The 27,484-nt window shown below is 46.3% G+C and overlaps 1 protein-coding gene across 1 annotated transcript in view; it reads right to left on the bottom strand.

Annotated features, from left to right (window-relative positions):
• Positions 1–27,484, bottom strand: part of LOC147678810 (calcipressin-3-like) — a 70,380-nt gene that overhangs the window by 41,874 nt on the left and 1,022 nt on the right. The gene's annotated exons all lie outside the window — the stretch shown is intronic.

The following is a 27,484-nucleotide window of genomic DNA, read 5'->3' as shown; positions in this document are numbered from 1 at the left end:
AAGACGTCGTCAATGTACCTTTTCCAGGTTTTCAATTTGTCAATGAAAGGATTAGTCTGGTTCAGTACATGGTTTTGTTCGAACGAGTGAACATACAGATTCGCCAGACTGGGGGCGTAAACGCTCCCCATGCTGGTCCCTGAGGTTTGAAGGTAAACCTGATCCTCAAATTGAAAAAAGTTTTGTTTCATGGCCAGTGTGGCGCAGGCCATTATGAATGAGACAGGAGTGATGCTGTTGAACTCTCTGGACTCAAGAAGTTGGTGTATCAAGTCCAGTGTCTCATCCTGCGGGATGGAGGTGTAGAGTGCCTCAACATCAAATGAAACAAGGAGGTCAGTATCTCTATCAAACTCGATGTTGGGTATCAATCTGAGGAGGTCGGTGGTATCCTTTAGGTAAGTGGGCATTTCCTGCACCATGGGTCTCAAGAAATGGTCCACAAAGGTGGAGAGGGGTTCAAGGGCTGACCCTATCCCGGAAATAATGGGACGTGCTGGGGGTGGTCGTTGCACCTTGTGAACCTTAGGTAAGGTGTAAAAGTAAGGCATCTTGGGGTGCTCAGTGCAGAGGTACCTGGCTTCGGCTGGGGTGATCCATCCCTCTGTGGAGGCTTCCTCCACCATTGTTTTAATGTTTGATTTCAGCTCATCCGTCGGGTCATAGTTCAGTGGGGCGTAAGACTGTCTCATATTCAGTTGTCTAAGGCACTCTGTTCTATAAACTTGTGTGTCCATTATAACAATTGATCCGCCCTTGTCGGCTGGCTTTATTGTTAAGTTCTTGTTGTCGGTCAAGGACTTAAGTGCTGAGTGAATAGATTTAGGCAAGTTGTTAAAAACTCTGTGGTTAGTGCTGAAGAGGTCATCCATTTCTTTTTCTAAAGCCTGTTCATAGGCCAGCACCTGGGGAGGCATAAGATGGGTGGGAGGAGTGAAAGTAGACTTACACTTTAGTCCGGTATTAGCATCTTCTTCACTCTGTATGCTCTCTTCCTTGTCCGCGAAGAAGAAGTGTAATCTAATTTTTCTAAGAAACCTGGCTAATTCTAGCCGGGTTTCAAACTCATCATTGTAATGAGTAGGCACAAAGCCTAAACCTTTATTTAAGGCCTCCTCCTCTTGTTGGGTCAGAACATGACTGCTCAGGTTGATGACTATACTGGTGCTGCACTGCTCTGTCCGGTCTCCTTGTTCTTGGATGAGTTGCTCCTCAGTGTCCTCCCTTCTGTTGATGTTGATGGGGGGCTGAAGTGAACTTGGGGCTGTGTGTTCCCTCTCTTCCTGCCTCGAGATCTGCCCCGGCCAAACCCTAAAAAAGGCTGCCCATTGAAGTTGTTTGCTTGAAAATTGCCGGGGAAGTTAGGCATGTTAGGACCCATAGGCTGTTGAAACGGGCCTGGTTGTTGTGGTGGGAAAAAAGGGTGCATGCCACCAAAATGCCAGGGATGGGGTGACCACCACTGTTGTTGTTGGTTGCCCCTCCAATTGTTTCTAAAGTTCCTCTTGCCTTGGCCTCGGCCTCGTGAATAGGAGTTATCACTACCAGTGTCACTACCTGACGAATTATCGCCGGAGCTGGATGTACTGTAGGATGATCCCTTCCTGCGGGCATTATTACCAAAGTCTGGGGGAGTGTAAGTATCACTAGAGTAAGGATAAATTTTCTCGAACTGAAACTTGTCAAGATCTTTTTTGAATTTATCCATCTTAACCGAAAGTGTATGTTCTCTGAAGTCTCTGTTGTTTTTATTCGTATCATCTAAGTTCTTACTAAAGACTTTAGGAGCAATTGTGGTTTTGATTTTGGACTGGTCTGCGCACAGACAAAGAAATCATTGGAAATTGATATAGGGACCACCAGACCATGGAAGCAAGTTAAGTTCACTAATTGTAATAGTGACCACGTGATCTACCTTATCACCTGTCCATGTGGTTACAAGTATGTGGGCATGACGACACGCAAGGTCCGCATACGGATATCTGAGCACAAGAGCACGATCCGTTGTGCGAGACAAGCCACCAAACTTACTGCCCATTTCCTGGAAGCCAAACACCTAGCCACAGAATTCCAATGGACTGTTCTCGAACAACCTTGCATACCCACACACACTACAGACGTGGCCAGCTATCTAATGAGAAAAGAACAGAGATGGATCCTCAAATTGAAAACACACAAAGAGGGTCTGAATGACGAAATTCCATGGTCATCTCTGTAACAATAGTACCATCGTCTTATTACAGCTTCATTCAATACTGTGTCATTTTTTGCCTCATTTATAACAGGAGGGAGATAGGTACACAAGACTCTTGGAGATAATTACATATTTATATCATGCCCCTAGCCTTCTGTCTTAGTGGGTGAACCACCATCATGTGCTATATATTACTTGGCATTTGACCAATGGGCCGGTGGGTGGCACATTATATTAGCAGTTCATATTGGCCCTGCTTTGTTTCTGGTGTAACATCTACGTCCTATCCAGAAGTTACAAAATCTTAATTAAACTGTTTCCGGTGTAACATCTACGTCCTATCCAGAAGTTACAAACTCCTTTGAGTGTACGTTGCATTCCACACGTTATGCTTGATAGCGCTTTTAAATCACTAGCGCTTCGCACGCATGTCACTCACATTCCTTATTCTAGTGGTTACAGTCCGTGCACCATCAGCACGTGTTTAAACCCCTTCCTTTTTACCCTCGCAGTTTGTCTATCCTCGTCGCTTTGGCAACCGAGGCAGACCCGGTACGAGCCACTGGCGCGGCTTCCCAATAGGAGTGCAGTTCTAATACGCACTCGATCCAATCGGGACACGCGCTATGAACGCGTCACGTCACCGCGATTCCAATAGCAGCGCGGGTTCTATACAGCCTCCCGCCCGCCTGCAGCTGTTCACGTTCGAACCTCTTCTGGCTGAGCAGCGAGTGGGTGTAAATCGACACAGGCACCTACGCCAATCCAGAGACGCTAGTGAGACGCCCCACGTGACCTCTCACCCAATGAGGGCAGGGCTTATCTACACTTCCTCGCCAGCTGTCGGTACCTCCCCAGAAGGCCAGGACGCCGGCCAGGAGTACCGACGGTTAGGTAAGGCGAGCCCTCGCGCTCAGGCGCATTTGCGAGCATGTTTTCCACTATGGGTATTTACTCATATGGAGCTTCTTTTCTGAACGTGACACCACCGTGATTGGTTTATTTGACCATGTATTTTCGGCTAATGGTAGTGAGAGGAACCTTGTTCTGTCACGTGCATTTTATGTGTTAATGTGTGTCCTACATGTTTTTTAGAGCGGTGCTTCATTTTCCCCTGAGCCTCTGCCAGGTGGGGTGAGGCTAGCCAACCTTACAGATTGAGGTAAGAGCTCACTAACATTTGGCATCATAAATCTTTCCCCAAATGTATCTAAACTGTGTTTTGCACTCAGATAGTGCCTTTTTTGGACAACACTTTATGTGTTCTAGTTTAAATCATATTTGATGGTTTTACTATCTGGCCCATTTACTATTGAGAGCTATATCTCCTCATTTTCTTTCCACAGTGATTTGCACAGACTGTAAGGGCACCCGGAGCATACAGGTGACCGAGTGCACTTGTGTATGTTTCTTTGGTGTCACTTTTTGGTTGTGATTCACTTTTTCACCTGGTGTAGTAGCATTTATTTGAATTCTGGTCCTGAAGAAAGCAATGACAAAAATAGTCCTTTAATTGCTGAAACTAGTTGACCACATTGACCTGAGGCTGTCTACATAAACAGACAGTTTGCGGGTGCACTGTTTTTAACATTGGTATGTTAAGCACAACTGGAATAAATCTGTGTCTAGTGCTTTTTCTAAACCAATTTTAAACACTCTTTTCTTGGTTTCTTCCTTTTACACCTTCTTCTGCACTGCACACCCCAGTCCCACTTTTTCTGCCACTCACCTACATCGAGTGGTATACCACACTGTCGTCTCTTATACTCATTGAGGATACCCCCTACCACCGGGTTGACCTCTAAGGAGAGTACTAATAACCTCTGACGGGTGGTACGGACAAAATCCCAAATGATGAAGGGCGGATCCGAATGGTGACTGATGGGTATTTTTCCTCATCCATGGAGAGCTCTCTGTGACATAACCTGGGGGCAAGGGTGAGTTCTTGGTTGGTTCTCTTTATTTATGGGCACATTAATCTGAGACCCTCTGGTACCTTTGTTGTTTATTGGTTCTGTTGGGGATAGTACCCAGAGCCTGGTCTTTAAACTTCCCCTAGGTCCTCCTCCACCGTATTGTTTTTGGTGGTATTAGAATATTCTGCCACTAAGGGCAGATTGTTCTAACAAATTAAACAAAGGCTTCTCGAGCTCACAGGGATTTAAATCCCCTCGAGCTCCGAGAGGCCTTTCTAACACACTGGAATGTTGCACGGCGGGCCTTTACCGGTCCGTAGAAGCAGGGAGAACTCCATTATCTACAATGGAGCTCATAACACTCCAATGTTCTAATCTTTATTCTACATGGCCCGATCCCAAGACTGCCCATGAGCTGCGGGAGGTGGTGGTGACAGATGGCTTTCACTACCTGGGGATCTTCGCCACGGAAGATCCAGACCTTTTGTATAAGCACAACCTGCCGAACCCCTTCACACGACCTCAAAGTAACGTCTGACACCGCAGATCACTACCATTATCCCTACTAGGTGGCGCAGGCCTTTTTAAAATGATGGTGCAGCCACAATTCATATATTTCATGCAAAACACACCATGCACTCTTTTCATGCTTTGGAAAGCAAGATAAGGACCCTACTCTGGGATGGGAATAGCAATAAAGAAACTCACAAAGGGATGGTTCGACGGTGAGATTGCATTACCTGACATTCAAGTGTACAATTGGGCAGCCCAACTGGCAAGAATTAACCTGTGGATGCACAGATCGCATGATGATTCAGCATGCTGAACGGACGGATGGCTCATGGGTCCCGGGAGCTACAACAGAGCTCTATACACAAACCCTAAATATCAGCGACTGACAGGCCCAACACAACAAACAACCGCGCTGTGGCACCGAGTATCCAGGAGGATGAGATGACACAATAAAGAGATCCAGTCTATCCGTTGTGGGAGGCGGACAAATTTGGCAGATTGGTAAGATGGCCAGGATTCGATAATTGGGATATAATATATATCTCAAGAGTTGGAGACCTATGGTCGAAAGGAAGAGTTATCCCGTTTTCAGATCTAAAAAGAGAATTCGACATGGCAGCCACAGAAACGTATAGATACCTACAAATAAGGCAGGCCCTTATGGCAGCCATTCCGCCAGGCACAGACCTCCCAGAGGCGTGACCCCTGGAGGAAGGCTCCTGGCTAATTATATGGATCGCAGGGCGATATCCATGACATATCAGAAACAACTCCATAATCTGCCTGACCTTTTCCTGCGATTGAGAGAGCTCTTGGCGGGCGGACTCAGGAGACCTAGAAGACGAGGAATGGCAAGAAGCATTGTCCTCCCCAAGGGAACGAATTATAGAAGATCTACCTTTGAGGAAAGTGACAATGTGTTTTAATGAGATACTTGCTGCTTTGACTAAACCTGCTTAAGGAATTGTATTTTGTACTGCTGTAAGACCTGATTTTTTTTTGTTTTAATATTTTTAATATTATTGCATTTTTGATATAAGGTTACATGGATGCGACAAGCAGGATAAAATACAACAGCAATCAGTCTAGCGCATGTACCACTTGTTATACATATTACTCATGTTCAAGCAAAAGGAGAATGAAATAAGACAAACGCATCCAGTAATTTACGCTAGGGTATCCATAAACAACTACAGTCCAGCACCATAGTCATCAGCACCGCACACGCCCTGTGAGATAAATAAGCTAAGTTCGACATCCCACACCGAAACCATACAGTACAGGCTCTAGGCAAGGCCTATACTAGCCAGTAGGTACGCCTCCAGCTAGGTGGCGTTGGCTTTTTACGATCAACAGGTACTGTTTCGGGTAGAAGATACACCAGGGCATGTGCAATCTGGACATTGAGAGCGTTCCCTAGTGCCAGGGCGCAGCTATCCCATTAAAATATCCCTGCTCATGAAATCGCGCAATCCGCTTCTCAACCAAATAGTGCACTCCCACCTTTGGGAACCCTGATGGGTCAGCGTAGTGCAATCCGCGCTACCGGTCTCTACATGTAGCCCAGGGGGAGTCATAACTGATGCAACATTCAATATCCCAATCTGAGAACGATAAATTCAAACCAAACTCTATAAAGCAGGAACCGAACAAGATGCAAATCAAAACAGGTCAGGAAGTAAATGCGAGGGTGTGTGTAGGGTGCGTGCTCTGCCGATCGTAGCGTAAATAGTTCAGTGTGAGCGCGGGCTGCAGGCGCGGGTGGAGGGGTAAGGGGGGGGGGGGGGGAGAGGACAAAACGCTGTTAATGCAGTGACATCCAAGATCGCGTGTATGTGGCCATGCGACCGTGCGGAAGTGTTATCTGTTGCCTTCGAAAGGGCGCAATGAGATGTTCAGATCACTTCACCCTCCTTAGTTCAAGTCCTCCGAGCGGCAGGCGATCCACCACAAGGAAAGGCCCAGCACTGATAATGGATACCACTCTTAGCCTGCACCAGAACAGCCCATCCGATTGCTCAGACGCCCAGCCGGGCCCGGCCACCCTAACGCATATCAGCAATGGACACTGGACAGCCGTATAGTCATTCAACGGTCTCGGTGACCACCGTCGGCCCCCCAAGGTGAGCAATGTTTCCAGTTGTAGGGTGGACTGGCTCAGGTTTCCAGCCTAATCAACAGTGATACCTCCCTCACTCCTTAGACGCAGGTCAAAAGATAGGTCCGGCCTGGTCAGCACACCGTGTGTCTCACCAGTAAGAGGGGACCACAGCTCACAAGCAGCAGCACATGTAGCTAGGGCCAGGGGGTGGAGAAATGTCTTAAACAAGAGCCTCAGGAGCTTTCTCTCTGCATGGACACTGCCCCTCGGTTGTGCCCACCTCTCCGCATAAGGAAGTCCCAGTGCCGTTGCCTGTAGGAAGATGCCTCCGTGTACCGGCCAGACTCGACCTCGGACCAGGGCGTACCGCTGACAGGGGGGGCGGGCAAATGAACTAGGCTCCCCGGGTCAGGTCCGCAATACGGCAAAATTCACCACCGTGTTCGTGAGGCTCTGGGCACGGTAGGCCACTCCGCTGCCCACCAATGCCGGCGAGGGCAATGTGCGCGCCCACACAGCGTCACCCCCAGAGGCCGCCTCAGGCGGGGCCGTAGGCTCCTAAATCCGCGCCGATACGCGCGTTGAGCAAGGAAGGCCCACCAAGACGGCCGCACCGGCTTCTCAGCTGGAAATCAGGGACCAGGGGGCTTGGCCCGCCCCGTAGCAACCCCCCGTTGTCACCAGGGGGAGGGAGGGGACACAGATACAGTCCTCGGGGGTCTTGTTGTTCCCAGCCGCAGCCGGGGCTGTCCCGCTGCGCCTGGATCCGAGCCCTCCAAGGCCCGGTCGGGACCAGCCTACCAAGATGGCCGCTCCTGTCCGTCGCCTTCAAGACGATCAGCCGCTCCCCGATCGAGTCACAGCGAGCAGGGGGTCCGAATCTCCACCCGACCAATCTCCGCCGACATCAGGAGGAGTTCAGGTAGGATTCTGACGTCCGCGGAGTCCGGTGTCCGCCTGGCTCATTCGCCAGGCCCGTCTCACAGCGCCCGACCCTGGGCTCGCGTAGATATGGATGCCGGCACCGAGGGTCCGCAGGAGGGGCTGGTGCTTCTCGCCCCCGCAGAAGCGGCCAGGGACCGCCTCCCGGCTCCAAACTTCGCCAAAGTGTGAGGAACAGTCACCTGCAGCCTCTCTGCCGACGGGGACCGTGTGCTGGGAAATTTGACGGGGAAATTGCCTGTGTAAGGGGAGCTCAGCACGGAGCTCTACCCGGGCACGTCTGCTTCCATTGCGTGCTTAGCCATGCCTCCCTGCTGTAAGACCGGATGTAGTGATTTGTCACAATTGTATACTCTTGCAATGCCTCAATAAAAATAGTTTTAAAAAAAATCACAAAGTATAAAGTGCTTTTGCCTAAAAGCCAGAACTGACTAACGGTGTTAAAAATGAGAAGAGGGAATCTGCCACACAGACGAGACGACGTGAAGAAAATAACCTAAAACAGACATCACTGTTTGTCAACATTTCATGACTGTTCTCAAAAGCCCCTCACATATTAAGGCTTGTATATTTACAATACATTTTTAATTTCACATATGGGACTTACAATAAAAGCAAAGACAGAGTGTCCCTCCAGTCCACTGGACACGTTAGTTCAGGCAGGGCTTGCTTGCTCTGGTTTACATTACATACATTTACTCTGGTGAACTGAAAAGCACCACTGCACAGCAATGTTGTTTATACTTGTTAGAGGAAGGGCCTTAAGGCACACTGAAATTGCTCAACTAGCTTGCAGTATTTAACATTTTATGGAATAAAAGTTAAAAAACAATTCTGTTACTTTGTGGTGTGGCACTATTCTTTTACACTAGGGGTTGAGGCATTAAAAGGTTTGGAGACTTGCTGTAAAGGGATGGGTGTACTGTGCAGCAATCTGTGAGCATAAAGAAGTGAGCTGCAGAGTAAGGAGTGTTTGTGACTCGCCTTATAAATAATACCAGAGCTTGCAAGGTAGGACCTGCCGGCGACAGCATGAGGGTCACCAGCAGCAGCGGTGACACCATCCTATCCGGTGACACTTCCGTCCTCCTCCGGTTACCGCTCTGAGCGGGGATCCTGTCGCAAACATAAGTACTCTGTTAAACACAATACACAATGCCAGAATCGATCTGACATAAAAGACAAGGAGATTCAAGATAAAAAGTGGTTCAGCAAAAAGCACTGCTTTGAAGTACATCAACCTTCCACTGGAAGACTAGCCCTCCCAGCCCCCTTGAGATGCTGAAGATGCATTAGTCAAACCACCATTCTGGCTCCTCCTTGCCCTAGTGACTGTGGAACGGATAGCAACTCGTAGAAAAAACAAGAGATATGCACCAGAGACCGACTACGAGTGATAAGCACAGACAAGAAAAGTGAGATTTGCAACAGACGAGATTTGAGAAACACGCAGCAGAGTCGATATGTGACATGCAACATAAACAACAGGAGGAGATGTGTGAGAAATCAGGTTGTTGGATTAGGGGGGTGTTAGCCCTTCGTATGCAACAGCCACAATCCTCCATCAGGAAGAACCACAAAAGTCAGTAAATTAACCTGTGCTTAACCTTCTGGTAGCCTGGCACAAAAGCGGTCAGGCTTAACTTAGAGGCAATGTGTAAAGTATTTATGCAGCACACAAACAGTAATACATAGAAAACACAACACAAGAAAAAGCGCACACCAATTTAGAAACATAGAGTAAATTGTAATAAATTGAAACCAAAATAACAAAAGTCAAATCAGTAGAACCAGAGATATGCAATTTTAAAGATTAAGGCAAAAATTGTGCTTATAAGCACAAAGAAGTAACTATGGTCAGCTGGCCATGCCGGACTGTGACAAAGTCAGACGTTCAGGGTGACCACGATGGAGTGCAGGCCAGATAGAGGGGCCAGGTCTTTCATGGACCAGAAACAATCATCCTAGGACCATTTTGGGGGTAACACTCCTCATCAGCCAGGCTATCTTGAATCCAGTGGCAAAGTGAGCAAGGGACCCATGTTTGGGCATAACCTGCCAACTAGAGCGAACAAAAAAGAGTGGTTCAAATATAAAAATGGGTGTACATGTCCACAAAATGTAAAACTTTGTGACTATTTCTATTGCTCCCAGGATATCCTACACCATATGCATAGGATTCAATCAAGATAGCGGTTTTATTCTAAAAAGAAACAATTTATCTGATTCGCTCTGTGCTCGTCCATGAATGCCTCTCACTCCAGAGACTCTTCACAAAGGGGTAACCCATTGGACAGATCTAACGCTGACGAGGCAATGAGTTCCCTGTGCCCGCTTCTCCATTATAGAATTGTTGCTATCTAGGCACAAGCAGGGTTCACCACACCCATGAGCATGTCTTCTCCTCCTCCTGAGGGGATTCACTTGAGCTGCACCTTGCATGCTTCTGAGTAGTTTTCTCCCAGTGACCTGCAGTATACCCCTGGGTCACCGAAGGTTGCCCCCTAGGTACACTTATGTACTGATGAGACCCTTGGATTGAGTTTGGGATTGAAATGTTGTCGATATTGAACACAAAAACAAACATGTTACCATTCTGTGATTTACACAAACAGAGGCAACTGTGGGCATCTTCCAAAGGACAAAGAGAAAAATCAACGTACAGTTGTCGATTCACACAGTACTGATCACTAATTCTTGGGGTTCTCAATGGAATAATATTACACCGACTGTGTAACATTAGATCTAATGATTTTGGCTTATGCTGTAAATAAACCATAGTTTACGATTACGTTCTTTCACATTCATTGCTTTCAGTGTGTAAGAATTAATTATAGTTAAAATGAGATCCTTGCGGCCCACTGTTCCTCTGGTCACTAAATACCCAGGTTCACACAGACATAGGCACTGCTCTGGTTTTTATGATTAATATGAGCCTTGGCATAATCAGAAAGGCTGTTATCACAACTCTGGCATAATTAAAGTGCTACCACAATTTGACGCTTCAGTGAAAGACACTCAATGCCAATAATGGATTGTTTAAAGGACAAGTCGATTTCTGAAGCATAAGGTCAGATGGGCAAGTTGATATTTTATAAAATTCCACACACCAGATAAGGCTTGCCACAGTAATATTCTGAGTTTTGTTAAGAAGAACATTTATTGCTGAACGACGCTACAATAACCCCGCTCAACAGCCTTTTAGATGACTCACTTACACCCCTTCACTTCACTGTTTAAAACATTTAGGTCATAAAACCCAGTTGATCCATTTAGAACTTCCATGTATTTAACGAAGAATGTGATATTTCTTTGAACAAACCATTTGAGTAACAATTAATTTTCGGTAAATATAAAAACCCAGAGTATGAGGACTGTCTCTACTTAGTTTGAATAACGAGATAAACATTAACGCTAAAGTGAAAGTCCAACAAGACTCAATGCCAAAGTCCAATTTTGAGGTCCCTGGTGGACAATACAAATAATCTCCACAGGACAGGCATTCCAGCAGGCCCGCCGCCTGGCCTTCCAGCAGGCCCAAGGGCTGGCCTTAGAGAATCACCACCGCCTGGCCTTCCAACAGCGCCGCCGCCTGGCCTTCCAGCAGCGCCGCGCCTGGCCTTCCAGCAGGCCGCCGCCTGGCCTTCCAGCAGCGCCGGTGCCTGGCCTTCCAGCAGCGCCGCCGCCTGGCCTTCCAGCAGTGCCGCCGCCTGGCCTTCCAGCAGCGCCGCGCCTGACCTTCCAGCAGGCCGCCGCCTGGCCTTCCAGCAGGCCCGAGGGCTGGCCTTAGAGAATCGCCACCGCCTGGCCTTCCAGCAGCGCCGCCGCCTGGCCTTCCAGCAGAACTACTGGTTGGGTCAAACATGGAAGCCAGATTGGGCACAATACTTCAAAGCTGTGGTTATTTTAGAGCATTATACATCTGATGGTTGTAAACAACACCTGCCATATTGATTTAAAAAATGAACATCCAATAAACTAGCCAACTACCGGCCCATTCCTGGAGAGTGACATGGAGAAGATCATGAATAAACATCGACAACAACTATCTCAACACCACCCAATCCAGCATCAGATCCAATCACAACAGTGAAGTTGCCATCATGGCTGCCACAGACGACATCCAAATGATCATGGGCAGAGGAGACACCGCTGCCTCATCCTTCTCAATCTATCCGGCGCCTTAGATACAGTCTCCCATCTCATCCTCTTTCAACGCCTACACAATGCCAGCATTCATGGACCAGCACCCTGTTGGATCTGCTCTTTTTTCACGGGCCACACCCAGCCGGTCAGCCTGACTCCTTTCACCTCAACCACCGCCGAACGGATCTGCAGAGTACCATAGAGATCCTCTTTCTGTTCCACTTGGCTCGACACCGACATGGCGCCTGTTGCCAGTATCATTTGCCATCACAGAATCAGAGTGATCCTCTATGCAGGTGACACTCGGCTCATCCTCCTCCTCAGCGGAAAATCATCAAACACCCAGGGCAGCTTTTCCGCCTGCATGGCCAAAGTTGCCAGATGGATGAAAACCAAATGCAGCAAGCTTAACATAGACAAGACAGAAGAAGTTATCTTTGTAAAGTCCCACATGGTGGCCTACCAATAACCCATGCGAAGAACCTCAGAATAATATTGGACAACCAGCTCGCTATTACAGGCCATGTGAATACAGTCTCCGCTTCCGGCTTCCACGCACTCAAGATGCTCAAGAAGATTTCCAAATGCTTCCCTTCAACGCACGCAAAATCCTCACCCAGGCCCTCATCACCAGCAAGTTGCGCTACAGCAATGCACATATGTAGTAATCAGGGCACAACTCGCCAGAAGACTCCAGACCATACAGAACTCAGCTGCTGGACTCAGACCTGCATCAAAGACCTGCACCTGCTCCCCATCCAGAACAGGCCCCAACTACCCCAACAATTGCATTAACTTCCACATACCTACCTGACACACCTTCGCTCAGATGGACTCCTACTCACACAACCCCCTATGGCAGGTGTTTAACTAGATCTGGTGGTCGTGTCTACTCCTACCTCGCTCCAAAAGCTGGAATTACCTACTTCTGTATGTTAGAGCCGCTGCTCAGTTCTTGAATTTCTCAAGGAACTGAAGACACTGCTCTTCGCAGTCTGAGCCCTGGCCCAGCCCATACTGCTCCTGCTTTTCAGTGCCAGGTTACCCTCCCGTGGGATGAGCGCTCCACAAATAACCATGACATAACAAAACAACTTGGCAGGCACAACTTTGATAGAAGAGAGTATTCTCCTAAATTACTTGGATTCTCCTTTTATGAAGATTACCTCAGAGAGTGCTCTCCTACTGCTGTTAGGTAATCAGATATCCTTCCAGTATTGCACGCAAAAGTGGCTTTAATACCGCTACCTCCAATATGGACTTTCGTAGTCATTGAAAGACAGTCTGGGGCATCGAAATGAAAAGATTTCACATTCTGATCAGTTCTAGCGCTTTTTCAAATACAACCATGACATCAGTTATATAATATGGCCATTAATCCAAGACTAATACTCCACAGGGCCCTCTGACTCTATCTCGCAACCCAGTGTCTTGTGGAAGCTCCGCTAAAGCATGTTTAGCCTCTAGGCACTCTCACACCCCTACCAGACAGATTCATACCTGCCTCGCGGGGAAATCCGATCACTCCTGGGTCTGAGGCGGTTGACACATTTCCATGATCAACTTGGAAGTCAAGATATTTTCCAAAACCGTGGCAAATAGAATTCAGTTAACCCCAATGGCCCCAATTCACCCAGATCAATGCAGCTTTATGCCCAGCCGCAGAACCCGCCAGCGTATACATGTGGCCTGACCCGCATTGGCCAGATCAAAGACCAAGGCACCCTCCTCCTAGTCAAGTTTTGAGAAGGCGTTTGACTCGGTCAGTCGGTCCTTCTTAGACAATGTCCTTCAGCATATGCATTTTGGCCCCAGATTTCAAAGACACATCATATTCCTCTACTACGGCACCTCTGCGCAAGAGTGAATAATTGCTCTGGACCCAAATCCATTCCCAGAGGGACAAGAAGAGGGTCACACTGTCCATGCTCCTCTCTGTCCTCGCTATAGAGCCTCTAGTCAGGCTGATCTGATGGCGCTGGGAGAGGGGGCGAGTGGAAACCAGGATAGCACTATATGCTGACGACGTGCTGCTCTTTCTAGCCAATCTTCATCTCACTGGGACACCAATTTTACAACTTCTTGAGGTATACGAAGACGCCTACGACCATTGAGCCAAAAGGTCCAAGTCTGGTCCAAGTCCCCGCCGATCCCACTTAAAAGACGTATTAAATGTATAAAGTAACAGACCTCTACTTCAATAAGACGACCACACTTCTACTATGTGGGCATGTACAGCTCACTGTAATCCGGTCTGTCCTAGAGCATTATCCACCGAACTAAAATGGAGAAGAAAAAAAACTTCAGAGATGGGCTAAGCTGCTTCTCCACATTCTCGTCAGAGTAACTGTGTTCAAAGTGATTATCCTCCCGTGCTTCCTACACGTCCTGAAAAACTTCCCACCAATGATCCCTTATAGTTTGTTCAAGAATCTCACTGCCATGATCCAGCCCTTTTCGTAGGCAGACTGCCCTTCCCGTATCACCCTAGACAAATGTCGAAAATCTGTTTAGGAAGAGGATGGGAGATATACATCTTTACTACGAGGCCGCACAAAACCTGGTGATCAAAGATTAACTCTGTAGAGGATGGGACGACCCGGCCTACGGCGTGCGACTGCCCCTATTGGGCCTTGACAACATTATGGGTATACTCTACGGCGACCCTATCCTGCAGAGCCTCCTGGAAGTCACTACGGTGATGCTTTTGAGCTGGCACTCAACACAGCTGGACAGGATTGAACCATTGTTTGACACAACGGTCTCCACTATGCAGGGGCGATGGCTGTCACTTACCACCCAGTTGGAAGGCTTTAGCAAATGGGACAAGATGGGCATCACTAACTTGGGAGAAGTATGGCGAGGGTTGCAAAGGAGATCATTACAGGAACAACAAGACCACTTCTATCTTTCTAACAAGCAGCTTCATAAATACTTGCAGATACACCATGCCCTCACTAGCCACCAGACCATGCTCTCAGAACTCCTAGAATGCAACCTTTTAGAAGCCAAAATCCTGATGGGGCAATTGGGAAAAGGTGGGATACCACAGATACATCGTTCACTGGTCATTAAGACTCTCGATCCATCTGAGGCCATAACCCTGAAGCAGTGCTTAATATGAGCCGGTGGTTTCCGATGCTTGGCACTGGCACTTCATTGTCAACACCGCACTTAAGACCGTTTGCCACACGGTGGCGCTCCTCATCTAATTTAGAGGTAAGCAGAACAATGGTTGTTTATAAATACAATATACATTAAAATAACTAATACTGGCCTCCCCAGCCATTCCTTTAGCTTTGGGGACCTGTAATAATATGAACGGTCGGACTTGAAGATGAGAGAGATGGTTAGTAGTTGCTTTGGCAGCGATGACAGGGCCGTGGGTGGTACAAGCAGCAGTGGCCACCTGGTCAGAGCCATTGCACTTATTACTTTACAAATTAAGCACTGCCCTTAAGTGGAAGTGTTGGACAGGACACTCTCGACACTGTCTGCTGAGCCGCTATAATGTGAAATTGTCATCACATATCACCTCACACTGGTCCAAATGAACGACCTGCATAGGACATATTTTAATTCCCAACAACTTTGGGGTGCAAATAAAAACCGCACCCATACCAGTTTTCGCTGAACGAACCAAAAACGCAAACTTTGTCCACATAGTTTGGTCGTGCCATCAAATACTGGCAAACAATTGAGAGTCTTGGCCCGGGCCCTTGAGGGACCAGTGGCGGCATCGCCTAGCGTGGCCCCATCTTGGACGACTGAGGGGTCACATATTGAGCATACCTTAGGAACAGGAGTTATATTTCTATAAGAATTAATTCCTTGGAAATAAAGTATTTTTTACTTTGAGCATAGGTTGGTGGGTATGGCTACAATACTTGCTAAAAGGGGTATTGCACATAAAAGGAAATCCCTGGTCCTCTCACACTATTGGAATGGCCTGCAGCAATGGACTGGTGGGCGAGACAGAAGGAACTATCGACCTGGCTAGTGGGTGCCCTCGAAAACATCTATCTTTGTCTCCCCCGCGTCCCTCTTTTAATCATTTATCGTCCCCCACTCTATAGGCTTCAAAAAGTCTCCGACGAAGGGATCCTTCCCATGCGACCCCACCGCCTTGAATCAAACCCGACAAAGCCCTTCCTCCCCCTCGGCCGACTCGGGGCTCCGAGTCTGTGCCTTGCTTCCGATTAAATGTAAGTTTTTGCGCATTGCATTACCCCGATTATGCAACTGTGCCACCAGTACCCTTTCTCACCTTGCCCCCCTCCCTTTCCAGGACCCCTGCTCTGGACTGTGCTGAGCCGCACGCACCTAGTGGACCCCCCCAGGCCACCTTACAGCCTACCGGACATTCCTCTTCAAGACGGTGCCTTCCCCCCTGGCCAGCTCGGGCTCCGAGCTTGTGCCACCGTTCTATACAATTGTGAGTTCTTGCGCTCTGCGAATCTACCCACTGTCCTACTCGATGTCACGGGCTAATCCTGAACCCTTACTTCCAGCACTCCCCAGGACCTCTGCCTTGGACACCTCACAGCCGCACGTACCACACAGTGGACCTCAAGGCCGCCTCCGGTAATGTACAGTATGTCCCCCTTGGACCTTCGGTTTTCCCCGTTACCTTCTGGAATCACAGTAGGTCAATCTTCTCTCCTGTGCACGCTTCGCCGCCCTCTTCTACAAACCCATCTTCCTGCTACCTAACTGTGCCTCCCCTTGCTCCCTTACACCAACCAAGCCAACCCCCACTACCGCCCTGACCCTGACTTTAGCGGACCGTCCAGCAACCCACGTTGGTCGCAGCACCCTTGACCAGGCCGTCCGGGCCTCGCTTCCAGTCCCCTGACCAAAGGGCACTCTCTCAGGGATCTGGTGCCATTACATTCTTGTCTAACTGATCCGTCACACCTACATTCCTGTCTTGCCCCTGAGGCCTGACTCATACCAGTGCCTACCCCCTGAACCATTGCCCCCGGGCCCTTCCCTCTTGTTTAGACTTCCTTATCCAGGTCACCACTTCCTTTTTCACATTCCCTGGTCTCTCCCACAAACCCTCCGAGAAGCATGCTGTCCGTCCCATACCCACTGCGTTCCCTACCCTGCCTCCCTCTTGCTACCCTAGTGCAAAGTCCAAATTTTCCTTACCCTCCCTGACATATTCCCCACTCCAGCAACCTAACCGCGTCCACTGTCCTCTTACCGGTCCTCACCGCTCCTCTTCTCCCTACAGCACTACCCGAATTGGCAACCTGGTCCTGATGAAGATCCTGATTCAATAGGATCGAAACGCCGTCGACCCTTTTACAGTGCGACTCTTGGCGCACCATCAACCTTGGTTCTCTAAGCTAACAACCATTACTCATTCTTCGAGGAAGAACCATTGTCTTTGTATATATTGTTTCTTCACATTGTCACCTTGCGTCCTTCACTGTATTCACCCAACTGTCACTCACGTTGTCACTCTTTGCTTCACTATCACTACTGCACAAAGCCCCCTTGGGTTGCCTCTGCATTTCGTGCCTACAGTGCTGTTTCCAACTGTTTTGTATGAAATTTTTTCAAATATATGATGCTTTATGTACCTTCTAAAAACTAAAGTTTACAGTCCCTCTCCCTTTTTTTCCTATGTTCTCATAATGTTTAGTACATATAATTTTATTTGTCTCTCTTACTAAATCCGGTTGAGATATTGTTGTTAAAATACTCAAAAACATGTCAGGATTTGGTGAATGTGGTGGGGAGACTACAGGCTAACAAATGACCAATGTGGTGTGTCATAAGGGGACGGTGTCTGGTATATATAGCAGCAAAGAATATGGAGTTGCTGGATGCTATTTGTTTTGTTCACCTTGTGTCATAAAACCAATCAAGTTTATTTAGAAAATAAATAAGCTCAGGTAGGAGAGAAACAACATTGACAGGTTACAGTTGTATGAAGAATTTACTCCATCAGAGGAAAGATGTGGGATAAACAGTCAGATGAGAGATCTGATATGAGCATGGGAGATGTGTGGTGTGCAGGGGGGTAATGCAGGGTGTGTAAAAGCAGGGAGAAGACCTGTGCGATCAGCACAGACAAAGATGTGTGAAACAAACACAGCTGGGTGAGTAATGCAGTAAACACACACAGGAGGTATGAGAGATGTGAAAAACACAGCTGGGTGAGTAATGCAGTAAACACACAGGAGGTATGAGAGATGTGAAATAAACACAGCTGGGTGAGTAATGCAGTAAACACACAGGAGGTATGAGAGATGTGAAATAAAAACAGCTGAGTGAGTAATGAAGTAAACACAAACAGGAGGCATGAGAGGTGTGAAATAAACACAACTGAAGTGAGTATTGCAGTAAGCACACACAGGAGGTATGAGAGATGTGAAATAAACACAGCTGGGTGAGTAATGCAGTAAACACACATGAGGTATGAGAGATGTGAAATAAACACAGCTGAGTGTGTAATGAAGTAAATACAAACAGGAGGTGTGAAATAAACACAACTGGAGTGAGTATTGCAGTAAGCACACACAGGAGATATGAGAGATGTGAAATAAACACAGCTGGGTGAGTAATGAAGTAAACACAAACAGGAGGCATTAGAGGTATGAAATAAACACAACTTGGGTGAGTAATGCAGTAAGCACACACAGGAGATATGAGAGATGTGAAATAAACACATCTGGGTGAGTAATGCAGTAAACACACACACATGAGGTATGAGAGATGTGAAATAAACACATCTGGGTGAGTAATGTAGTAAACACACACACGAGGTATGAGTGGTGTGAAATAAACACATCTGGGTGAGTAATGCAGTAAACACACACAGGAGGTATGAGAGATGTGAAATAAACACAGCTAGGTGTGTAATGCAGTAAACACACAGGAGGTATGAGAGATGTGAAATAAACACATCTGGGTGAGTAATGCAGTAAACACACAGGAGGTATGAAAGATGTGAAATAAACAGAGCTGGGTGTGTAATGAAGTAAACACAAACAGGAGGCATGAGAGGTGTGAAATAAACACAACTGAAGTGAGTATTGCAGTAAGCACACACAGGAGGTATGAGAGATGTGAAATAAACACAGCTGGGTGAGTAATGCAGTAAACACACATGAGGTATGAGAGATGTGAAATAAACACAGCTGAGTGTGTAATGAAGTAAACACAAACAGGAGGTGTGAAATAAACACAGCTGAAGTGAGTATTGCAGTAAGCACACACAGGAGGTATGAGAGATGTGAAATAAACACAGCTGGGTGAGTAATGAAGTAAACACAAACAGGAGGTGTGAAATAAACACAACTGGAGTGAGTATTGCAGTAAGCACACACAGGAGGTATGAGAGATGTGAAACAAACACAGCTGGGGTGAGTAATGTAGTAAACACACACAGGAGGCATGAGTGGTGTGAAATAAACACAACTGGGGCGAGTAATGCAGTAAGCACACACAGGAGGTATGAGAGATGTGAAATAAACAGAGCTGGGTGAGTAATGAAGTAAACACAAACAGGAGGCATGAGAGATGTGAAATAAACAGAGCTGGGTGAGTAATGCAGTAAACACACAGGAGGCATGAGAGGTGTGAAATAAACACAACTGGGGCGAGTAATGCAGTAAACACACAGGAGGTATGAGAGATGTGAAATAAACAGAGCTGGGTGAGTAATGCAGTAAACACACAGGAGGCATGAGTGGTGTGAAATAAACACATCTGGGTGAGTAATGCAGTAAGCACGCACAGGAGGTATGAGAGATGTGAAATAAACACATCTGGGTGAGTAATGCAGTAAACACACACACATGAGGTATGAGAGATGTGAAATAAACACAGCTGAGTGTGTAATGAAGTAAATACAAACAGGAGGTGTGAAATAAACACAACTGGAGTGAGTATTGCAGTAAGCACACACAGGAGATATGAGAGATGTGAAATAAACACAGCTGGGTGAGTAATGAAGTAAACACAAACAGGAGGCATTAGAGGTATGAAATAAACACAACTTGGGTGAGTAATGCAGTAAGCACACACAGGAGATATGAGAGATGTGAAATAAACACATCTGGGTGAGTAATGCAGTAAACACACACACATGAGGTATGAGAGATGTGAAATAAACACATCTGGGTGAGTAATGTAGTAAACACACACACGAGGTATGAGTGGTGTGAAATAAACACATCTGGGTGAGTAATGCAGTAAACACACACAGGAGGTATGAGAGATGTGAAATAAACACAGCTAGGTGTGTAATGCAGTAAACACACAGGAGGTATGAGAGATGTGAAATAAACACATCTGGGTGAGTAATGCAGTAAACACACAGGAGGTATGAAAGATGTGAAATAAACAGGGCTGGGTGTGTAATGAAGTAAACACAAACAGGAGGCATGAGAGGTGTGAAATAAACACAACTGAAGTGAGTATTGCAGTAAGCACACACAGGAGGTATGAGAGATGTGAAATAAACACAGCTGGGTGAGTAATGCAGTAAACACACATGAGGTATGAGAGATGTGAAATAAACACAGCTGAGTGTGTAATGAAGTAAACACAAACAGGAGGTGTGAAATAAACACAGCTGAAGTGAGTATTGCAGTAAGCACACACAGGAGGTATGAGAGATGTGAAATAAACACAGCTGGGTGAGTAATGAAGTAAACACAAACAGGAGGTGTGAAATAAACACAACTGGAGTGAGTATTGCAGTAAGCACACACAGGAGGTATGAGAGATGTGAAACAAACACAGCTGGGGTGAGTAATGTAGTAAACACACACAGGAGGCATGAGTGGTGTGAAATAAACACAACTGGGGCGAGTAATGCAGTAAGCACACACAGGAGGTATGGGAGATGTGAAATAAACACAGCTGGGTGAGTAATGAAGTAAACACAAACAGGAGGCATGAGAGGTATGAAATAAACACAACTTGGGTGAGTAATGCAGTAAACACACAGGAGGTATGAGAGATGTGAAATAAACACAGCTTGGAGTATAATGCAGTAAACACACACAGGAGGCATGAGAGGTGTGAAACAAACACAGCTGGGTGAGTAATGTAGTAAACACACACAGGAGGCATGAGTGGTGTGAAATAAACACAACTGGGGCGAGTAATGCAGTAAGCACACACAGGAGGTATGAGAGATGTGAAATAAACAGAGCTGGGTGAGTAATTAAGTAAACACAAACAGGAGGCATGAGAGATGTGAAATAAACAGAGCTGGGTGAGTAATGCAGTAAACACACAGGAGGCATGAGAGGTGTGAAATAAACACAACTGGGGCGAGTAATGCAGTAAACGCACAGGAGGTATGAGAGATGTGAAATAAACAGAGCTGGGTGAGTAATGCAGTAAACACACAGGAGGCATGAGAGGTGTGAAATAAACACAACTGGAGTGAGTATTGCAGTAAACACACACAGGAGGCATGAGAGGTGTGAAATAAACACAACTGGGGCGAGTAATGCAGTAAACACACAGGAGGTATGAGAGATGTGAAATAAACAGAGCTGGGTGAGAAATGCAGTAAACACACAGGAGGCATGAGAGGTGTGAAATAAACACAACTGGAGTGAGTATTGCAGTAAACACACACAGGAGGTATGAGAGATGTGAAATACATTTATACACACAAGAAAGGGCTCAGGAAGTTTAACGACCAGCAGGGGGCAAATCCCCTCGTATTGAATCTAGCAGCACAAAAAGGCCACCCTGGGTCACGACAAGTGGCAACAGAGTGTTGGGAAATCCCTTTTATAGGACAAATTCCCTCCCCCACCCGTAGGTGGCATGCTTCATCATCAGGAACGTCCTCGCACTGCGCACCTGGTCGCAGTGCGGGCTACAACCCCCTCACTGTGAGGAAGGAGTGCAGGGAGGTTTTAATATTGATTGAGGAGAGGTATACTAAGACCTTCAGATGAGCTGGGCGTGGAGGGAGTGTGCAAGGGTAATAAAAGTAAAGTTAAAACTAACTCCCTGGTATGCTAAAAATTAATTTTAATGGAACATCCAGTGGTCAGGATTTTAAAAAAGGAATGCGAGCCATGACTGGAAAAATCAACCTTGCATGGTTCTAATGTGATCAAAGAAGTGTCGACATACTTCAGCCTAAGTACCCTCTGCAGAGGTGACGTGGCTTTGTTCAGGACTGAATGTAAAAAATTGTGTAAGGATGCGAGTAAATCTTGCCACTGTACCAAAACTGGTGGAGGAAAAAAAGAATACAAGCAACTGATGAAATGAATGCATCAGTTGAGGTGGACTGATGTTCAGCATTGTCCCCTTCTAGTTGGGGAAGCTAGTGGCAACTCCACGCTGCACGCACTCGACGTAGCTTCCAAAAACCTCAGGTCAAGGTCCTCATTGTCAGCTAGATCAGCCGGGGCACAGAGGGGGCGTAATGAAGTAAACACACATAGTAAGTATGAGGGATGTTGACTAAATACAAGTGAAGATGAGGCACGCAAACAACACGAGAGCAAAAGTTGGAGAAGAAATAAACACAGAGCAGAGATGTGTAAAAAGCATAGGTAGAGAATGTTTAATAAGGAAAGGTGAAGGACACATGAGAGGAGAACAGATGTAATTAAACAAAACAAAGGAGTAGAACAATCATAAATGGTAGGTACATGTGCAGCAAGAGCAGGAGAGGAGTCTAATAAACACAGGCAGGAAGCAAACGTTCAATAGACACGGATAGAGATGTGCAATAATCACAGGTAGAGAAAAATGTGCAATAAACACAAATGCAGAAGAAATGTGAAGTAAATGCATGAGGGGAGATGTGTAATGAACCACACCTGCAGGAAAAGTGAGCAATAAACATGAGTTCTGGACAGATGCACAATAAAAACGGTGCAGGAAAGATGCACAATAAACACGGGTGCAGGAAAGATGTGCAATAAACACGGGTGCAGGAAAGATGCGCAAAAAACACGGGTGCAGGAAAGATGCGCAAAAAACACGGGTGCAGGAAAGATGCGCAAAAAACACGAGTACATGAAAGATGTGCAATAAACATGGGTGCAGGAAAGATGCACAATAAAAAAAGGTGCAGAAAAGATGCGCAATAAACATGAGTACTTGAAAGATATGCCATAAACATGGGGGCATGAAAGCGGTGCAATAATCAGGAGTAGTTGAAAGGTGCGCAAAAAACACGAGTACTTGAAGGATGTGCAATAAACACGTGTGCAGGAAAGATGCGCAATAAACATCATGAGTACTTGAAAGATATGCAATTAACACGGGTGCAGGAAAGCAGTGCAATAAACATGAGAACTTGAAAGATGTGCAACAAACACGGGTGCAGGAGAGCGGTGCAATAAACACTAGTACTTGAAAGATGTGCAATATACATGAGTACTTGAAAGATGTGCAATAAACACGGGCAGGAAAGTGGTGCAATAAACAAGATTAGTTGAAAGATGTGCAATAAACACGAGTACTTGAAAAATGTTCAATAAACACGGGTGCAGGAAAACGGTGTAATGAACACCAGAACTTCAAAGATATGCAATAAACACAGGTGCAGGAAAGCGGTGCAATAAACATGAGTACTTGAAAGATATGCAATAAACATGGGTGCAGGAAAGCGGTGCAATAAACACGAGTAGATGAAAGATGTACAATAAACACGGGTGCAGGAAAGATGCGCAATAAACATAAGTACTTGAAAGATGTGCAATAAACACAGGTGCAGGAAAGCGGTGCAATAAACATGAGTACTTGAAAGATATGTAATAAACATGGGTGCAGGAAAGTGGTGCAATAAACACGAGCAGTTGAAAGATGTGTAATAAACACGAGTACTTGAAAGCTGTGCAATAAACACGAGTACTTGAAAGATATGCAATAAACACAGGTGCAGGAAAGCGGTGCAATAAACACGAGTACTTGAAAGATGTGCAATAAGCACGAGTACTTGAAAGATGTGCAATAAACACGAGTACTTGAAAGATGTGCAATAAACACGGGTGCAGGAAAACGGTGCAATAAACACGAGTACTTGAAAGATGTGCAATAAGCACGAGTACTTGAAAGATGTGCAATAAACACGAGTACTTGAAAGATGTGCAATAAACACGAGTACTTGAAAGATGTGCAATAAACACGGGTGCAGGAAAACGGTGCAATAAACACGAGTACTTGAAAGATGTGCAATAAACACGGGTGCAGGAAAACGGTGCAATAAACACGAGTACTTGAAAGATATGCAATAAACACGGGTGCAGGAAAACGGTGCAATAAACACGAGTACTTGAAAGATGTGCAATAAGCACGAGTACTTGAAAGATGTGCAATAAACACGAGTACTTGAAAGATATGCAATAAACACGGGTGCAGGAAAACGGTGCAATAAACACGAGTACTTGAAAGATGTGCAATAAACAAGGGTGCAGGAAAACGGTGCAATAAACACGAGTACTTGAAAGATGTGCAATAAGCACGAGTACTTGAAAGATGTGCAATAAACACGAGTACTTGAAAGATGTGCAATAAGCACGAGTACTTGAAAGATGTGCAATAAACACGAGTACTTGAAAGATGTGCAATAAACACGGGTGCAGGAAAACGGTGCAATAAACACGAGTACTTGAAAGATGTGCAATAAACACGGGTGCAGGAAAACGGTGCAATAAACACGAGTACTTGAAAGATATGCAATAAACACGGGTGCAGGAAAACGGTGCAATAAACACGAGTACTTGAAAGATGTGCAATAAGCACAAGTACTTGAAAGATGTGCAATAAACACGAGTACTTGAAAGATATGCAATAAACACGGGTGCAGGAAAACGGTGCAATAAACATGAGTACTTGAAAGATGTGCAATAAGCACGAGTACTTGAAAGATGTGCAATAAGCACGAGTACTTGAAAGCTGTGCAATAAACACGAGTACTTGAAAGATATGCAATAAACACGGGTGCAGGAAAACGGTGCAATAAATGTACATGTATTTTATATAGCGCAAATCGCCCACATCGCAGGCATCTATGCGCTTGCTTAGGGAACCCGTCCTGGTATTCCCCTGTGAGATACCCCGGCAGGGTATCCACAAGGTGAAAGCCAGGCATCCCGCCGCGAGGGGCCGTTGTGGAGATTAAGCAAGCTATTGCCCAGAGTCGCAGAGTGTGAACCCGTGAGTCGAGTAGGCACCGGAGTGAGAATTATCGAGTCCGTGGAATTATTGAGCCCAACCCCCGTCGGGGCGGGGAATTGAACCCTGGTCCAGGGCCAATCTCAGCTTCCGGGTCTGCCGCCTCTAACCCCTGAGCCACACTTCTCCACACGAGTATTTGAAAGATGTGCAATAAGCACGAGTACTTGAAAGATGTGCAATAAACACCAGTAATTAAAAGATTTGCAAAAAACACGGGCGCAGGGAAGCGGTGCCAAAAACACCAGTACTTGAAAGATATGCAATAAACACAAGTACTTGAAAGATATGAAATAAACACGAGTACTTGAAAGATGTTCAATAAACACCAGTAATTGAAAGATGTGCAATAAACATGGGTGCAGGAAAGCGGTGCAATAAACACGAGTAGCTGAAAGATGTGCAATAAACACAAGTACTTGAAAGATGTGCAATAAACACGGGTGCAGGAAAGCGATGCAATAAGCACGAGTAGATGAAAGCTATGCAATAAACACGGGTGCAGGAAAGATGCGCAATAAACATAAGTACTTGAAAGATGTGCAATAAACCCAGGTGCAGGAAAGCGGTGCAATAAACATGAGTACTTGAAAGATATGCAATAAACATGGGTGCAGAAAAGCGGTGCAATAAACACTAGCACTTGAAAGCTGTGCAATAAACACGGGTGCAGGAAAGCGTTGCAATAAACACCAATACTTGAAAGATGTGCAATAAACAAGGGTGAAGGAAAGTGGTGCATAAACACCAGTACTTGAAAGATGTGCAATAAACACGGGTGAAGGAAAGTGGTGCAATAAACACGGGTGCAGGAAAGCGTTGCAATAAACACCAATACTTGAAAGATGTGCAATAAACAAGGGTGAAGGAAAGTGGTGCATAAACACCAGTACTTGAAAGATGTGCAATAAACACGGGTGCAGGAAAGCAGTGCAATAAACATGAGTATTTGAAAGATATGCAATAAACACAAGTACTTAAAAGATGTGAAATAAACAAGGGTGCGGGAAAGTGGTGCAATAAACACCAGAACTTGAAAGATGTGCAATAAACATAGCTGCAGGAAAGTGGTGCAAAAAACACCAGTACTTGATAGATGTGCAATAAACACGGGTGCAGGAAAGTGGTGCAATAAACACCAGTACTTGAAAGATGTGCAATAAACACGGGTGCAGAAAGCGGTGCAATAAACACAGGTGCAGGAAAGCGGTGCAATAAACATGAGTATTTGAAAGATATGCAATAAACACAAGTACTTGAAAGATGTGAAATAAACAAGGGTGCAGGAAAGTGGTGCAATAAACACCAGAACTTGAAAGATGTGCAATAAACACGGGTGCAGGAAAGCGGTGCAATAAACACCAGTACTTGAAAGATGTGCAATAAACACTGGTGCAGGAAAGCGGTGCAATAAATAGGAGTACTTGAAAGCGGTGCAATAAACACGAGTACTTGAAAGATGTGCAATAAACACAGGGGCAGGAAAGCGGTGCAATAAACACGAGTAGATCAAAGATGTGCAATAAACACAAGTACTTGAGAGATGTGAAATAAACACGGGTGCAGGAAAGATGCGCAATAAACATAAGTACTTGAAAGATGTGCAATAAACACTGGTGCAGGAAAGCGGTGCAATAAATAGGAGTACTTGAAAGCGGTGCAATAAACACGAGTACTTGAAAGATGTGCAATAAACACGGGTGCATTAGAAATGTCCTATAAGAGAGGGATGAATAGGAAAAAACACCCCTAGTTCATCGCCATCTTGGACTGGGATTGCGGTAGTCTTCATCAATGTGATGTACACAGGTCGATGTGAGATGTGCAGGAGATATAAAATAAACAACGATACATGGGAGGATTTTCCATAGACTCCGGAAAAGGAGAGATGCAATAAGCAATGGTGCTGTAGACATGTGCAACAGCTAAGGTGCAAGGGAAGATGCTCCACAGACACAGGCGGAGGAAGGGTGGGCTATGAACAGATGGAGGGGAGGATGCATCACAGCTGGGACTGTGCAATAAACACACGGAAGTGATCTATGGCATATACATGGCTGGAGAGGATTGGAAGCCATTTGCCCTCCAAGCCCCCCATCTCACCAGAGCCTGCCCCCTCTGGGCTCAGACTCACCTGTGCAGGGGCAGGGGTGCAGGCTGGCCCTGCAGTGATTGGGGGGAGGGGGAGTCTAAGCCCCCATCCCACCACAGCCTCCCCTCCCCCCACTGGGCTCAGACTAACCTGTGCAGGTGCAGGCTGGCAGGCAGTGATGGGTGGGTGGGGGGAGGGGGGGAGGGCAAGCCCCCATCCTACCCTTCCCCCCTGGGCTCAGACTCACCTGTGCAGGGGCAGGGGTGCAGGCTGGCCCTGCAGTGATTGGGGTGGGGGAGTCTAAGCCCACCACAGTCTCCATTCCCCCCCCCCCTGGGCTCAGACTCACCTGTGCAGGGGTGCAGGCTGGCCCTGCAGTGATTGGGGGGGGGGGGAGT

This window comes from Lissotriton vulgaris, chromosome 12, assembly GCF_964263255.1.
Source record: "Lissotriton vulgaris chromosome 12, aLisVul1.2, whole genome shotgun sequence".
Lineage (NCBI taxonomy): Eukaryota > Metazoa > Chordata > Amphibia > Caudata > Salamandridae > Lissotriton > Lissotriton vulgaris.
The sequence above is the reverse complement of the archived record's forward strand: the minus strand, read 5'-3'. Positions and strand labels throughout refer to the sequence as shown.